An 18,615-nucleotide genomic window follows, 5' to 3' on the forward strand; every position below is an offset into this window, starting at 1 on the left:
ACTGTACAGAGTCTAGAAAACGTTGCCTCTCCTCCATTCTGAATAAAAGACAAAAACAACAACCAAAAGTGTAGATGTTAAAAACAAATAAACTTAAATATGTTGATAGTTTAATTAGATAAAACAAACTTACAACACTATCCATGGAGCAACTTTCAGCTCGCACTTCACTTGACGTGACACTGACCGACTCCGTGAATGTTCTTGCAATAGCTGCATAAAGAACGCAAACTTGAATGTCTTGTTTTCTGTTTACTGATCCATTGCCATTGTTACACTTCTTCGCACGCATAATAAGACAATAACTCATAGGTGTGGACCGTCAAAACAGTCAATTATTCCCTTGGATACAAATCTGACACGCATCGCACCCGTCCATTTTTTCTCTAGAGCACACATCGTCACCACCCGTTCAAGGGAAGCAGCTCCAACCTGCTACCAACGCTAGCCGCTAAATAAAAGTGCGATTTCGCCGGCTACTGTTACACTCCCCTCAAAATTAGAACACTTATCTAATTTTCCATAAAATGAGAGAAACTACAAATTGTCTCGAAGAAACAACCTCTTCTACATACTTAATTCTATCATAAAATTAAGACAATAATTCTAGACTCTTACTCTGGCATAAGCAATATGATTGCAATAACACATTACACTGTTAAACGCTGATGAAAGAAAATCTATGACCAGCTTTAAGACAATAAAATTATCCTAACTTGAAAATGATGCATAACATTAATCAGTTCATGTGAGGTTATACTGCCAAGATATTGTAAGCAGTAAATGTCCATGTAAAATAATGGCTCCAATATACTTGAAGCATTAAATGTTCATTTGATATCACATAAACTCCCTACATGGATATCATTTGAGTGTCTATTTGGCACTTGTATTATCTTCTGATTCAAGAATCAGAACAAGTTTCTGAATAGGTCTCTCGAGATAGCTGATCTGTTCTGTACGTCTTCATACACTGGACAGAGATGCATCTGCTACAGCAACCTTTACCCTGCGCACCATGTTGTCACTACCATGAAATACTTCGTCCACACGAGCTAGCTTCCATGAACACCGTGGTACATTCTCATCTTTACCTAGCACAATGTCACCCTTTCGAAAGTCTCTGCGTGGTCTCAGCCACCTCTGACGTGCCTGTAAATTCTGTAAACATCTTCCTTCTGAAATATACCTGGAGGCGGTAGGATGATACTAGTCTTACTAGTCAGCAAATGATTTGGTGTGATTGGTTCCAATTATTTTGGATCATTGAGAGTTTCAACAGCAAGAGGTCGACTGTTGACAATCGCCATGACTTAAGCCATCAATGTTTGAAGTCCTTCATTGTCCAACTGCTGGCTGTGTGCACTCATAAGTCCAGACAGCACGTTTCTGATACTGCGAATCTGGCGCTCCCACACTCCCCCCGTGTGACTGGCGGATGGAGCATTCATCTTGATGGTGAAGTAGTCACAATCTCTTCTGAGCAAGAATTATTTCACATGCTCATGATTGAAGTATTCACTTCTAGCACCAATAAAATTAAACACATCAGCTGACGAATTGGTCCACGAACTGCAATAAATCTGCGCAGAGCATTAATGAATGAGTCAGTTGATAGTGAGTTCGTCAATGTGCACGGCTCTACATAAGAAGCAAGTGAATACGGCTCCATATTTCTTCCGATCCTTCCGGCCTTCTAGAACGGTCCGAACATGGTGATTCCACAATAGCTAAATGGGGGAGCTTGTTCCAACCTGTCGGCTGGCAAATCAGCCATCTTCTGCTCTTGGCAGCCCTACGCAGTTTTCTACATGGAACACACTTCAAAATTGCATATGTTACTTCAGATGCACAATTGATTATCCAGTATCCACTGCTGTGGATCCTGTTCATAGTGATTCCACGACCTTGATGTCCAGTAAGTTCATGATAGTGCCTGATTACCATGTTCGTCATATGATGCCTCTTTGGGAGGATCACCGGGTGTTTCAACTCATATTCCCAGCTGGCATTCCCTAGTCTACCTCAAACTCGTAGGATCCCTTTCGAGTCCACAGATGGGGCTAACTTATTAACTGGGCTAGTACCACTTACATTTCTGAGTGCATGCTTACGCTTCATACATTCATTCTAGTCTCTCACTTTCAGACGACTTCTCCATAGAGTACAGAGCTCTCAATTCACAAGAAAACACTTCTTCTTGAAAATGTCTAATGATTACACTCTCTGCTTCCATCAAGTCACTAACACAAATAGAATCTACTACTGAACACTTGGAAAAAAATTCAGGTGTGAGTTTGAGCAATTTTTGCTTCCATTTCAAACACAGTGCAATAACCCTTTTAACTCTTTCCCAACTCGAGATTCTTTCAAGATATTGCAGATCAAAAGTGTATACGAGAAAGTTTTCACAGCTTTCACTTCTGGGTCATCAGATGACCCAGCAACACTTTCATTTGTAGCATTTGAAAGACACTTGTTCCATAGTCCAGTGAAACATGAGGATTCCATCAGTTTCCCAGGTTCGATTCCTCTCGACGCAATATCAGCCAGGTTTTCTACTCCATACACATGTCTCCACTGGCTCGGACTGGAATGTTTTCAAATAAACTGTACCCTGTTGGCTACAAACACGTGAAATCTACTGGATTCATTGGCAATATACCCTAATACTACTTTGCTGTCAGTCCAGTATACTTCTTCAATGTTGTCATATCTTAGTTCACGCTGGAAGAACTGACTCACTCGTACTGATACACAAGATGCTGCGAACTCTAAACGGGGAATAGTCACAGTCTTCATGGGACAAACACGAGATTTACCAGTAACAAATGCACAGTGTACATTATCAGAATCGTCAATCATTCTGAGATGTGATACCTGTCCATACCCTGTGGTACTTGCATCTGAGAAATGGTGCAGTTGCATGGATTCTACCTTGCCTACATTTGATGACTTATAACAACGAGGTGTCTCTACATCTTTCTAACAAGAAGAGCTTACTTCGCCACCTTTCCCATCGGGATCGCAAATCATCTTGAAGAGGATTATCCCAGGCTAACTGACACTTACAAGTCTCCTGCATGATTTGTTTTCCAGTCAATAACACCAGCGCAGTCATTCCCAGCGGATCATGTATCGGGTTCAGAATAGACAGGACACTCCGTCACACCAAGGGTTGATCCTTCAAAGTTATCCGAAATCTGAATGATCTCCTTTGCCACATCCTTTCTTGGAATGGCAGACAGCACTTCCGTAGAATTAGACACAAATTTATGAAGTCTGAGGCCTCCCTCTTCACACAACTTCTTCGCACTGTCTATCAGATCTAAGGCTTCACGCACAGATGAAACAGACGTGAATCCGTCATCAACATAGAAATCATTCTGTATGAACTTTGCTGCAGCGGTTCCATGCTTGAATTCATAATCTTTCGCAATTTCCTTAAGGGCGTAATTGGTGCAACCAGGCGACGAGGCAGCACCGAAGAAGTGTGCACACATTCTATAGTCAATAGGGTTCGAGTCAAAACCATCTTCCCACCAGAGAAAACGTAAATAATCTCTGTAGTGTTCTGCTACGACAAACTGATGAAACATGGCTTCAATGTCACATTGAATAGCTATTTGTTCCTTTCAGAACCTGCACAATACACCAATGAGTGTATTAATAAGATGTGGACCCTTTAACAAATTATCGTTCAGTGATACACCATGGTGCCGAGCACTAAAGTCATACACTATGCGCAGCTTTTCGGGTTTCTTGGGTCGATATATAGATTCCATGATGAGGCACATACCACACATTGTTGACCTCATACAATGGTGCTTTCTCCGCATATCCCTTTTGAATCATAGTGTCCATAAATGAACGGTAATCATGTGCATATTGTTCATCTCTCTGCAAGCGACTTTTCAGTTGCATCACTCGCTGTAGGGCTGATGCTCTATTATCAGGCAATGTGGGTTTACCTTTCTTGAATGGAAGCAGCATTTCGTAATGAGCGTCAGACCTCTGATGTATGCCATTCTCGATCTGTGATACGAAACTACGATCTTCTAACGATATGGGTGGTTCGTTAGAATGTCTCTCATGGAAGTCCATTTCCACCATGTGCACTACGTCAATTGGAGTAATCACTTCCTTAACCGAAGTTTTCATGGAGAAATGCACACACTCCGAATGGAAAGATGAAGAATGTAAATCTTCTGACACTTCACAGGACAATAATCTGTGACTCACACTGATAACGTCAATGCCAACTTGGTCCTGATTGAGGATTCCTATGATACCCCAGCCTAAGTCTGATTTCTGTCCATACGGTTCACTTTCTGTGGTAGGAGCAATGACTTCCCCTGGAATAAGAGCATGCGAACAGTTGTATCCAATGAGCAGTCCAATCTCTATATTCTGCAGTTCTAGCAGCTTATCAGCAATTCTTTCCAGATGTGGCCATTGTCTTGCTTTCTCTGGACTTGGAATGTGTACACAGTGTTGGCTGGAATGATGGCTCTTGAATATGTTGGTGGAAGGGGAATCTGAAGATTGCTATCATATCCTCTCACAGTTAAGTCACATATTTTCCTACTTTCCACAAGTTCGTCCTTTGCCGACATTGTTGACAACATCAACTTCACTTCAGGATCACATACATTAAGAGCATCACAGGTCTGGTCTAGGATGAAGGTGGTATCTCACTGAGTATCTAGTAATGCATAAACTAGCCTTTCAACTTTTGGGTTATCCTTGTGGGATACCCACACGGAGAGGATCATTGAACACTTATCACCACGTTCACTCGCACATCGATGTGCAAAACTAGATGACTTTGCGGGGTTTTCAGATGACGAAGGTTGTGTGGAATCCTTCTTCAACTTGACACCATGTAACATAGTAGGATGAAACTGCGACACCAACACTCTCTCTATCGATGTCCAAACTTAAGACATGCAAAACATAGATTATGTTGCCTTATAAAGGCTTTCCTCTCTTCTAGAGATTTCGTACTGAAATGCCTGTAGTGATCAAGATCGTGGGCACATTTGCAGTATGTACAAGTCATTTTATTGGTCCCACTCTCTTGTGTGGCAAACGTGGTTCTTCTTTGAGGCATCCTGTCTCCAGTTTCTAGTTTCTTAGATTGTTTCTTGGACAATCTTTGTATCAACACCCGGTCACACATTATGTCTGCCTCTTCGGAAACAAAGTCTACGAATTTCCCGAAAAGAGGAAAGGAATCATAGTTTCTCCCCCAACAATACACTAACCTCTCGGGTAATTTGTCTACTATCATCGCATTTTCCTTTTCGTCATTCCAGATTTTGAGACTGTCAATATTGTCCATCGCATTGTGACACTGAAAGAGGTAATCCGATAACTTCCTCAATCCCACACCACCTCTACCCTCTATCTTTGGCCAATATTCTAACTTGTCCCTAAAGGCTTTAGCCACATGATATGAAGTTCGAAATCTTTTGTCTAACCGTAGTTTAGCTTGCTGAAAGGCATCGTGTGTGTTTATCAAGAGGTATCCTGCTACAGCGTTCCTAACTTCTCCAGAAAGATACTTGTTCAAGAAGTATATTCTCTCACTTTGAGGTATACCACGCCTCTCTATTAAAGATTCAACTGCACATTTCGAGCCTTTATACTGGAGAGGGTCCCCTGAGAACACTCCTCGTTCCGGTGCTGGTAGACGTCCAAGGTTTATAGTTTCCGCGAATGACTTGGTCAGATTCGCAAACTCGAGTGACATGTCACTTAATTGTTTCTGAGGTATAAAGTATGTTGCCTCAGCATTCAGTTTAGTTGAAGCACGCTGTTCAAACCTATCCTGTGAATTAACAGGGTGAATGGGTGTTTCTGTTTCTGGCAACAAGGGATAATTTTTCATATAATCTTGAACATAGTCTTCAGCAGTCTGAGGTTTCTCCAGTTTGTGCACTTTACCATCATTCACAATAACTTCCTCGCCATACCTGAGAGTTCTTTCTGCATCCTTTAAAACAACAATTTAAATCTAGCCTCTGCTACGTCAAGTTCCTTTTATAATTCAAGTTTACACAATTCACGTTTCTTGCTATTTTCAAGATCAACGTACTTCATTTTGATTTTGACTTCTGCCAAACTTGCAGCCACTTCAGCACGCATCGAAGTCATACTACACCTACTACCACGACTAGCATGACTTCCGCCAGCTCCGCTTCCCGCCTTTTCGGACATAATCGCACGTGGCTTGAATTTCACACGAATTACGATTTTCAATAATGTCACGTCAAAAGTTCATCATATTCATTCAAAATGTTACAAATACGTACTGCTCACTTCCAAGAATATCCTCACTAGCACGAATATCCAATGAATAGATGTTTTGGCCTGTTTTGACTGTAGCAACTTTCAGCTCGCACTTCACTTGACGTGACACTGACCGACTCCGTGAATGTTCTTGCAGTAGCTGCATAAAGAACGCAAACTTGAATGTCTTGTTTTCTGTTTACTGATACATTCCCATTGTTACACTTCTTCGCACGCATAATAAGACAATAACTCATAGGTGTGGACCGTCAAAACAGTCAATTATTCCCTTGGATACAAATCTGACACGCATCGCACTGTCCATCTTTTCTCTAGAGCACACATCGTCACCACCCGTTCAAGGGAAGCAGCTCCACCCTGCTACCAACGCTAGCCGCTAAATAAAATTGCGATTTCGCTGGCTACTGTTACAATCCATATTAGTTATAATCGGGACTTGATATGATAGTTGACACTTCAAAATATGAAGAAAAATTCAAAAATATGTAACTTCTAATATTTATATTTTCCAGCTAACTATATATTAAACCATTTACCTTTAAGAAAGTTACCTGTCTTGTGAACAGCGTAGTAAGATTGAGTGTAGACACGACAGGACCGTCCGTCTAGACTCGCTCACAAGAGTGAAATGATATGAGTATGGGGGGAAATAACCTCTTATATAAAGACAAAAAACATGCGGCTATATCCGGTCACGGCTAGCCAGTTCTGGTTACAAAACGTATACTATGTCTGGGCTTATATCACAAGGGCGAGTCACACAGCGAGATGCTGACCTATATTATAGCTCGGGTCTTTCCCTGGCTAAATATAGATTCGGTTTTGCACCACAACATGCAATATTAGACACCTATTGTGGTCACGTGACTCTCATTGACCAATTAAAAGAGGGGCTCCTTCGGCTCCTGTTCCAGAACTGTCCTTTTCCTTTCATCATCTTTCATCATCTGAGACGACAAGTTGTAGATGTTTTAACGCTTAAATTGTAGCTGGGATTCAAAACTTGAGCGGACATCAGGGGAATACTGACCAGGTGAGCATACTTTACATAATACGATCGTCCATGTTTTCCAATCTCCCACTGTCCTGTTGCCTTCTCCACGTTGTTACCGGGTAAATAGATGGCATAGTGAAGGGGGCAAGTAAGACTAAACGAGCTTAGACATGGGAGGGTTCAATGAAGGCAGAACCGCAAAGGGGACTGTGGACACATATCGCAACACATAAACCTCATAACTGAACACAACCTAAATAAGCTAAATCAAAACAACAACCCATCCAGTATCTTTGCACCTAAATTAAAAATTACTAAAACACAATAATAATAATAATAATAAGAGACAACTTGTCATAGCATAATACCGCAGCAGTAAAATGCCGTAAAAATTAATAATATATATTAGCCATGCAAAAAAAATGCAATTTTTACAATGTAAACAATATCTACTTTGTACAGGGATACCTTCATATCGACCTGTTTCAATTTTAATTGGGGCCTCACCACAAATAAACTTGGCAATAGCCGACCTGTAACCTATTGGCAGGTTCCTCAAAACATAGCCTTCTGTTCTATAATCTTGTTTAAATCACTTATAAACTCTTTATTTGTTGAGACCACTTTTCCCCTGTACCTTATATAACTTAGCATTTCCAATTTATAACACAGTCATTCACACACATTTTGTACATAGTCACACACACAAGATTTAAGAATTACATTTGGAACATTGAACAAATAACCCAAACCAATATCATGAAACTGCTTTCGTACCCTTCTATTCCAACTTTTACATCCATTTATAGCAAACCTTTCAGCCCAATTCTAAACATACTTATTAACACGACTTGGCCTATTTTAAATTCGGCATCATTGTCTTGACACACTTTTCTATAGTCTGACAATAGGCGGTATCCAACCCAAATCTCCATTGATTGCAACATTAGAGGCATATTTACCAAGTCCTAAATAATATCTAATGTTGTCATGTAATTTGGAATAAGTCTGGGAATGCATACTGCCTAGAGCCTTAATTTGGAAATAAGCAGTCCCAGGGCTCTGTTTGCCGATTTCGCTGCCGTAAATCTAAGTGGTCTGTAAGGAGTGCACTTTGGTAGTTATTACTATTAACAACGTCCAAAACAATATATATTGTCAACATTAAAAACATACTTCGATTTCTAAAATGGACAATCTTTGATTTTTCGTTATTAATCTCTAATATATTTGAATGACATCATGTATTAAGAGCATCTAACGTATAACAGCAATCAAGCTCCTCTTCACTTTCTGCTAACAGAGCCAAGTCATCTGCGTATGCTAGGGCAGCAATGGTCAACTCATCTGCCTTCACATCTACATTAAGACTAATAAGAGTATTTAACAAATCACTAATAAAATAAAAGTTGAACAACAAAGGGGATAACAAACATCCCTGTTTCAAACCTCGGCTCACCTCGAACCAGGAAGTAAACGAGCCATTCACTCACACACTATAAACTTCCTTGTATAAAGATTACATAGAGCTGTTAAAATGTTACCGCCAATACAATGTTCAGAAACCTTGTCCCATAGGATACCTCTATCAATGCAATCATATGCTTTTTAAAAATCTATGAATGAGACAAATGTTGATTACTTTTTTTCTGTTTCCAATAATATATCTGAATGTTTGAACGTGGTCGGTAGTAGAACGATTCGGTCTGAAACCATTTTGTACATCGTGCAGAATGCCTTTAGTTTCAGTCCATACTTAGAGTCGTCTATTTTACACACTGCAATACAATTTACAGATGGAACTTGTCAATGATTTCAAACAAGCTTATCTTGTCACTGGAAAGCACATGCTCATTACCGTTTTCTATGACTCGTTCTTCGTTTAAATTACCATTCAATAAAGTGCGAAAGTCTGTCTTCCATCTCTGTAGTACTATGTCATTATCTGTACACACAGAACCATTTGTCAACAATTGACATTGGTACAGACTTACGCCTCTCAGAGCCTACACCCACCCATCCTATTTGTCTCCAGAATTCATTGTCATGATTTGTGCAAAATTCACCTAGACTCGTCAACCTCTCCTTTACATAAGCACGTTTAACCATTAACAATACCAAGTTACAGTAAAAAATTAAAAAATATACTCAAATAGCCCGCGCTCGACAGAGCGTGCGACCTGTTTTGATGAATACAGGGTGTGTGTTGAAAGTACATCGTACCACAATAGAGACGGGCTATGTCGACATGATATACGTAGGAATGTAGGAAAAATGTACGTCTAGCTGGATCAATTTCATCTTGAACGGTCTACAAGTTGTACGCCATGAAAGTGAGACAACCTGTTTGTTTAGAAGAAATAGATAAGATTAGACAATCAGCAAGCTGGCAGTGTAGTTTACATTTAGCGCGCAAGAACGAGGTAGTCATGTCACCCTGCATTGACTATAATGCTGAATGTAGCCGAACTTCAAATCAACCGCGCTTGGCAGAGCGTGCGGCATACTTTCTCTAGCTTTCTATTCATACATCAATGAAAGGTGCCACTTGAAACTATTTGTAAAGAATTATTCAGCCCTGTCCCGGCTGGGATAGTTAAACCCGATGTTTAAATGGTATTTCATGCTAGTTTTTGCCCTTTACATGTAACGTGATGAAAAGTTTAACTTTAATCGTGTCAACTAAAATATGTATACAGTTTTACTTCAGAGCGTGATATTTTAAAATAGATGGTTTGAAACATAACTACATGTATATCATTTAGAAAACTGATTAGTGCAACACCATGAAGGTAGGTTTGTTGGGAAGGAGACAGAAGCAATCTATGTTATTGGCGAGCAACGTGTTTCATGTTTACAATAGTCTCCTCATCCTCTCAACCCAGCAGGCCACCCCCAAGTCTCCTTAGAAATAAGCAAGTCAAGATCAGTTTGTGAATAAACCATTCCTCTGAAGGCTCCTTTTCAAGTATCCACGGTTATACATGAATATCAGCCTGCAGTGAATCGGGCAAAATTTCCGTTTGAAACGAGCGGAAGCTGACTTGAAACGTCAACAGTATAAAAGAAAGCTTGAACCCTGGTAAACTGGACACTTGTATTGGATCATGATGGGAGTGACTACCTGTCTGGTCTGTGGGAAGAGGTCTACACGAAAAGATAATCTACAGACACATTGGAAGCAGATGCACGCTCCAAACGTACCTCCTCCTCTGGATAATGATGCCCCTCCTGTAGGTAGCAACCCTCTTCAAGAGAGACACCTACCTCTTCCTCAAGAGAGACACCTACCTCTTCCTCAAGAGAGACACCCTCCTCCTCAAGAGAGACACCTACAAGCTCCTCAAGAGAAACATTCTCTTCCTCAAGAGAAACACCTACCTCAAGAGAGACACCCTCCTCGCCAAGAGGACCAGCAACAAGAACGGTTCAGGTTCCTGATTCCCTCCAATGTTCTTGTGGTCGGACCCAGTGGCTGTGGAAAGTCTGTGTTTACCTCTCACATGCTCCGACATGGCCTTATCCAACCTACACGCATTGTTTGGTGTTATACTCAATGGCAGCCTTATTTCAGGACATCACGGAGCAGCTGCCTCAGGTGACCTTTGTAAAAGGAATTCCTTACGATATCTTGGACGAGGATTACTTTGATTCTGGCCAACGGAACGTGTTGGTCCTGGATGATTTCCTAGCCGAAGCAAAGCACGACACGCGTGTTTCGCAGCTGTTTACTCAAACCTCCCATCACAAGAATGTATTGATATTTCTCTTGGTACAAAATCTGTTTCCGAGAGGTAAAGAATCGAGAGACATTGCTTTGAACACACATTATGTCAGCCTGTTTTCATTCCCCCATAGATAAACAGCAAATCAAACTCTTCACTCGTAGAATTTTCCCCGAACATATGGATCACTTTATGGCCATGTATGAAAAGGCTGCTGAAACACCCTATGGGCAACTCACCATTGATCTAAAACCTACCACCAAAGATAAGGAGCGACTGCAGGTCAATCTCATAAACGAGGAAAACGGGCGAGTCAAAGCTCAGTGTGAACCTGATCTGCCTAGGGACAAGTTGACTACAACAGAATCTCTGGACAGTCCTCTGACTGAAGAAGAGAGACTGCCCCAACATCAGCTCACTCAAATTGAAACCGATTCAGACACGAGTAGTGAGATATCGTTGACTATGGCCACGGCTCGTGCAGATTGCAGGGTGCTGATAGATAACATGCACGATCTACAGCTACATATCAAACATTGGTGTCCGGACAATAACCTTCAACCTAAGAGAAAGCGCGCCAGACTCGAGAGTGATGATAATGATATTGACTATGACGACCTAGCATCTTCCCAGAAAGGCAGTGGTCTTGCCGTCAAACCTCCTCATGGGAAGCCAACATTCACTGATATGGAAGCCGAGGAGTGGCAAAATGTACGCTTACAACGCATCTGGAAGCAGGTGTACGACATGTTTCAGGACAAGATGAAACTGCAGAGGAAACAGTACAAGCGACAGGGACAAACGCAAGAATGGATTGAGAGAAGACTGAAACTGGGGTGGGAAGATCTACTGCGTAATACTCTCATCTTTGCGTGGGAATGTACCAAGTACTTTAAAGAGGCACCCCTGTTTCAAAACATGCTACACAGCCTGGGAGATATGAATCCTTCCACGGAGCAATCCGTTCTCAAAAATAAAATCAAACTCCTCCTGAAACCCAAGATGAAAGAGATCCTGTCTTTGATAGATATGCCGGAAATAGAAAGTGAGACTGAATCTGATAGCATTGCAGAGGATAACGACGGTGATGACGAGGAAGATGACATGGAGGAGAATGTTTGAGAACATAAATACCGGTCATTAGTATATCAGTCTAACAGTGAGAAGAGAATGCCGAGTCAACGCCGCACGTCTAGTTTGATTCATATTTTGAAAACGCCTCATAAACTGAGGCGCTTGAACGATGAGAAACGCCGAATTTCCCTCTACGTGAGAGGGGTTGTGAAACTGGGACCCCCTGGACGGAAATCGTTAAAGGCAGTGGATAAAACATAGGCTATAGATAACCATTCAACCATAAAACAGCATGGGAAAGGTGAACTGAATATTCAACAGTGCGAAATGTGTTTCAACACATGGACTTGCTGTTTAAACAATCGCGCCTTGAAACAGCAGCAAATGTATAGAGTGACTGAACTGTTGATTTCAATGTTCCAGAGTGAATCCTATTGTCTATTCGTATATCACAGCTTTGTATTGAACCGATAGACTTGAATCAATAAATGATGTGAATGAATTGCTTGTTTTGTCGGTTTTTGCATAGAATATTATCTTCATATACCTCGATGATAATATATGTAGTCATTAGACAGACATCGACACACACTTCACAGATCTACAAACCTCCCATTCATACCAATACATCTACAAAAGTAATGTCATCATGTAAATTGTGAGTTAAACGCGTATTTACCTTTACAAGAAAGAGTGCATTCCGCACAAACGCTACACCCTCCTGTTATCAATGTGTAACTGTTTACAGTCTGAAAAAATGTTATGTTGACCCTAGACAAGTGCGCGGGCGAGTTCATTCATCAGAAATCTGTTATTTACGACGTGTTTATAATATAAGCTGCTAACCACACTCATAGTCATGTTTCATGAAGTGGTTAGAGCGGTAATTGATCTATTGAAAGCTGAGTGAGTGAGTGAGTTTGGTTTTACGCCGCTTTTAGCAATATTCCAGCAATATCACAGCGGGGGACACCAGAAATGAGCTTCACACAATATACCCATGTGGGGATTCGAACCCGGGTCTTCGGCGTGACGAGCGAACGCTTTAACCACTAGGCTACCCCACCGTCCCCTATTGAAAGGTGTCATACATTCATGTTCAGATATACGTATAAAATCTACACGCACATACATTCCTACATCATTCAAATGTATTAAATGCCGGTAGCATTAACTATACACACACACAACAGCAAAACAAAGGTTGAATGAGGGGGGTATATATCATGTAACTCAAATAACTCCCTTTCCAAATAACAAATGTACAACACATCTTCCCTAATCTATCATAAATACGGTACACTGGTCACACAATGTATGAATGGGAAGCTTCACTGGTAGGCCAATCTAATAACGTCCTACTATGGGTCCGAAACCAGGCCTGTGAATGCTTTCAACGATGTTTTGGGTCGTTGTCCTGCTGGAAAATCCAAAAATGACCATAGAACACGTGAGCAGATGGAAGCAAATGTCCCTCGAGAATATCTGTATACCGCTCACTGTTCATATTCCCTTCAAATACACAGAGGGGCGTTGCCCCTAACACAGATATGCCACCCCACACGTTAAATGTCGGACTGTACAGAACTTTTATCTGAGAAAATCACATTGTCCCAGTTACAATTTCTATGCTGTAAGCACCAGTTCAACCTTCGCTCCTTTTGTTCAGGTTTCATGATCGGTGATGGAATTCCTCGACTTTTCTGCCAACCCATTGCATGCAGCTCAGTTCTAATTGTCTCCTTACAGACAGCCACAGTTCCTCTATCAATCATATCCAGCCTTAAGTTTTCTAAACTCCTTCGTTTGTTTTTAGAAACAAGAATACCAAGCCGCCTCCTGTCACCGACAGTCAATTTTCTGGACCTACCTGGTGCTCAATGCCATATCCATTTGCAATATTTTTCAAAACACGATAAACAGTGGACAAAGGGATGCCTGTTCTACTTGAAATCACTTTAGCTGATCTGATGTCCTTGTTATAATACTCTAAAATCAACTTCCACTTCTCTAAATCATCCATACTGAGGATCACTGAAAATGTCGTCTGCTAGCAAGTAAACAAAGGGGGATAACTCTTCACAAACTAATGAAAAATGATTAACGGAGTTGTCTGTCTTGAATGAAACCAAACACTCGATAGCTAGTCAAGGTTGTTTATGCTAGAAATCCAATTAAACATATTCCGAAAATTCTGGTCATACTATATAACCGTGGTTTATTCACAAGACTGTGAGGAAGTCTACTGTACAACACTGAGTTGTCCCTCAGTGCTGCTTGTGTACATTTCAATGTTAGCAAACGACTGTGAGGCAGGCTAGATTGTATACTGTAAACAGTCTGAAGCGAACTAGTTTTAGATAAACTACATCTAAGGATGTCAAACGGATGACTATAGCACATGTGCAACTCGTGTTTGTTTTATAGCGACACTGACAACCACGCAACTACTTAAACTATAGTATCATACTATACAAGTCACTGTATCATTCAGATATTGAACATTGCTACACATCCTTCAATTCAGATATTATGCACGCACCTGCGGGTTGCATTGACTACAGCGCTCAGTCATGCGTGTCCTCACTGAGCACTCAGTACAGTTTGTGAAGCTTTGGTACAGTCTGATCACGCTCTCTAAAATGCGATGCTATGTACAAGTCTAACGATAATTACTTATTTTCAAATCGTCACTGATATTTTGCGAGTATGTTTATTTTAGTTTTAGTAACTCTTTTCTATCATTATATTGTATGAGTTGACCACATTATACGCATTTTGAAAATGGAAATGTATAAACTATGTGCTCTCTGAGATTAAGGATGAAGATCGTAAACATGAAACACGTTGCTTGCCACTAACATGTCTGATAGATTGCTTCTGACTTTTTCCTGACACTAATCAGTTTTCTAAATGACATAGACTAAGTTATGTTTCAAACCATCTATTTTTAAAATATCACGCTCTGAAGTAAAAGTGTATACATATTTTAGTTGACACGGTTAAAGTTAAAGTTTTCATCACGTTACATGTAAAAGGAAAATCTATCATAAAATAGCATTTAAACATCGGGTTCAGCTATGCAAGTGGCATCCGTGAAGAGCCACCTCCTCGTGGTGGGTGCTGGGTAACACGCACTAGGCGCTCTTCAACCCACGTTGTGGACCCGGGGGTATATTTGGTGCACCAACCCGTTTGCCGTGGGTTGCGCCCCTGTGTCGGTGGAGGACGGGATTCTGGTGGTTGAGGGCACTGGTTCCAGGAATGTATATAGGCTATATGTATATGTCATTGCACAAATTTGATTTGGAATTGTTTTAATTTCGGTCTTGGCCTACTTGTTTATCTAAAACGTTTGTAATTTTGAAATATACTGTTATGAACTTTGCCTAGAGTCTTATGCCCAGAAGGCGGTGGCTCATGGGCCAATCTGGTGGAATTATTAATCTTTAAATTCTCCTGCTGGAGTATATCATCCGGGTATCCTTGGTGCTGCAAGTTGGAAATCCACTTGTTTTTAGCATTGTCCTTGTGATACTCCGTGGTGGGTGGGAAGCTCGGATGATGAAATCTTACTAACTAACCATGGCTTACGAACACCCCAACCCCCACCCCCAATAAAATGACCAAGCGTCAACTGGACACTGATCCTGTTGAAACTGACCTCAGACTGCCCAACTCAATTGATTACTGGCCACGTTTTCTTTTGCTTGAAACTATTGACAAGACACCTTTGAAGTTGAATCCTTTTGCCGTAGCTAAAGGTATACAATGCATTGCCGGTGACGTTAAGAACATTAAGCGATTACGTTCCGGTGCTCTGCTGGTTGAGTGTGCAAAAAGGCAACAAGCCACCAACCTTATGAGTACTGATTCTTTTGTCGGCATTCCAGTCACGGTCTCTGCTCACAAAACACTCAACACGAGCAAAGGAATTATCAGGGATCGGGATCGATTGTTTGCTGACATGTCAGAACTTGACATCGTCACCGAGATGAAGGATCAAGGCGTACTTTATGTCAAGCATTTCACAACCCGTAGAAATGATGCAACTATAAAAACAAATACGTATCTATTTTCTTTCTCTTCTCCAAATCTTCCAAAATGACTAAAAGCAGGATATTGTAACATCAACGTTGAAATGTACATTCCAAACCCTCTTAGATGCTTCAAATGCCAAAAGTTCGGTCATGGGGTTAATACTTGCACATTGTCTGTTGTGTGTGCTCACTGTGGGGAAAAGACACATACAACAGAAGATTGTGACAGTAATGTTAAGAAATGTGCAAACTGCACTGGTGACCACTCATCATTCTCTAAAGAGTGTCTGTAAGCATCAAATGGAGATGAACAAAATAAAATTCACCCGAAACATTAGTTTTGCGGATGCCAAAAAACTGGTCCAAAGCTCTGAACATAAAGAAAGCTATGCTTCCGTAGCCAAAACATCGTCGGAAGCAACAAGAGTAACAAAATGTTCTGCCAGCTGTCGAACCAATTTGACTTGGGTTACATCAGAAGCTCCTTTGATTTTCTCATCTACAATATCTACTCAAACGCCAGAATCACCTCCCTGTACGTCTGGAATCCAATCAGTAGCATCCTCTGATCGTGAGTCATCTTCTCAATCAACACCTAAATCTTCACAAATCGTTAAAACCAAAGGCAAAAAGCCAGATGCTTTGAAACAACTAAGTGGCAGAGCCCCAAAGGGGTCAGAAAATAGAATTAACTTGTACAACAAATATGGATCACTTGAGGACATGGACGTGTCCGAAAACGTCCGCTCTAGGACACACAGCTTGTCGCCATCGAAAACGGTGCGGGGTATATCCCCAATTAATCCGCCTAAAAGATAGGTCTATCTAACAATATCGTGCAGTGGAACTGTAGAGGACTCCGGACAAATTTTAATGAAATACAGCTATTAATCCGGGATTTAACACCATCAGCGTTCTGTCTGCAAGAGACGTATCTGAAACAGACAGATAATTTTAACTTACGTCAGTTTGTAACGTATCATTATTTTTCCCCTCCAGGAGATAGAGCCACTGGAGGTTCTACTATCCTTATACGACAGGATGTTATTCACAGCCCTGTTACACTTAACATTAATCTCCAAGCTGTTGCAGTGCGACTTACTCTGGGTGTAGCATTTACGTTATGCTCTCTGTATATTCCACCTTCATCGAACCTTCAGCTGACTGATCTTCAATCACTCTATGATCAACTCCCAAAGCCATGTGTTATTATGGGTGATCTAAACGGTCACAACCCACTCTGGGGCAGTACTAACACTAATACTAAAGGCAAAATACTGGAAGATTTCATTTCCAATAATGACCTGTGCATATTTTATGATGATTCGAGCACCTATCTGCATCCTGCAACTGGCACTTATTCTTCTCTGGATTTGTCTCTTGCAGATTCTAACCTCTTGACTGAATTTGATTGGTCTGTTCATAATCACCTTTGTGGAAGTGACCACTTCCCAACTTTCCTTTCAGAAATAACTCCATCTGATTCTCCATCGTATACAAGATGGAACTTTTCGAAGGCTAATGGTCTTTATATCAAACTATATGTAAATCGATATTGCGACCTGAATGTTTCAGTGATATAACTGATCCCATTCAAACTTTTGCTGACGTTTTAAAGCAAATAGCTGATGAGTGTATACCAAAGTCCTCTACGACTCCACATGTACAAAAAACATGGTTTAATACAGATTGTAGACAAACCAGAAAAGCGAGGAAAAAGGCAAAGCGTTATTTCCGCCATCATCCAACTGTCCATAACTTAAATAAATTTAAAATACACAATGCAAAGGGCGCGTCGTACCTTTAAACAAAACAAACGAAAATCTTGGAGCAAATATGTCTCAAAAATTAATTCACGTACGCCAATGTCTAAGGTATGGAACATGGTTCAAAGATTTAATGGCAAAGGTTCAAAATCTGCTGTTCACCATCTTAAAGATGGTGATAATTTAATTACTGACAAGTCTAAAATTGCAAATAAAATTGGCGAAACTCTTGCCAACAATTCATCATCGGCAAATTATGTCCCTGAGTTTCAGAGATATCAGAAACAACAGGAAAAGACCAAACTTAATTTTGAATCAAATAACGGTGAATTTAATAACGAAGTGTTTTCATTACATGAGCTACATACTACTCTTGAGCAAGCTCATGACACTGCAGCGGGTGATGATAATATACATTACCAGCTACAGAAACTCTTACCTGAACCAAGTCTGATGACACTTTTAGATATCTTTGACCAAATATGGACGTCTGGAGAATTTCCTCCTTCATGGCGTAATGCAATTGTAGTCCCAATATCAAAACCTGGCAGGGATCATACAGATCCGTCTAATTACAGACCGATATCTCTAACTAGCTGTGTCTGTAAAACCATGGACTGACTGACTGACTGAGTTTGGTTTTACGCCGCTTTTAGCAATATTTCAGCAACATCACGGCGGGGGACACCAGAAAGTAAAAC

General features: G+C 40.7%; 1 long non-coding RNA gene across 1 annotated transcript; it reads right to left on the reverse strand.

Annotated features, from left to right (window-relative positions):
- Positions 1-239: 239 nt before the first annotated feature.
- On the reverse strand, positions 240-3,998 carry LOC124258977. The gene is made up of 2 exons (XR_006893723.1): positions 3,683-3,998; positions 240-3,632 (listed from the first exon to the last, which is right to left on the reverse strand). It is a non-coding gene; the product is annotated as an uncharacterized LOC124258977 (long non-coding RNA).
- Between the last annotated feature and the right edge of the window lie 14,617 nt (positions 3,999-18,615).

Source organism: Haliotis rubra, unplaced genomic scaffold (genome assembly GCF_003918875.1).
Source record: "Haliotis rubra isolate DU_JTF1 unplaced genomic scaffold, ASM391887v1 Scf704, whole genome shotgun sequence".
NCBI classification, from domain to species: domain Eukaryota; kingdom Metazoa; phylum Mollusca; class Gastropoda; order Lepetellida; family Haliotidae; genus Haliotis; species Haliotis rubra.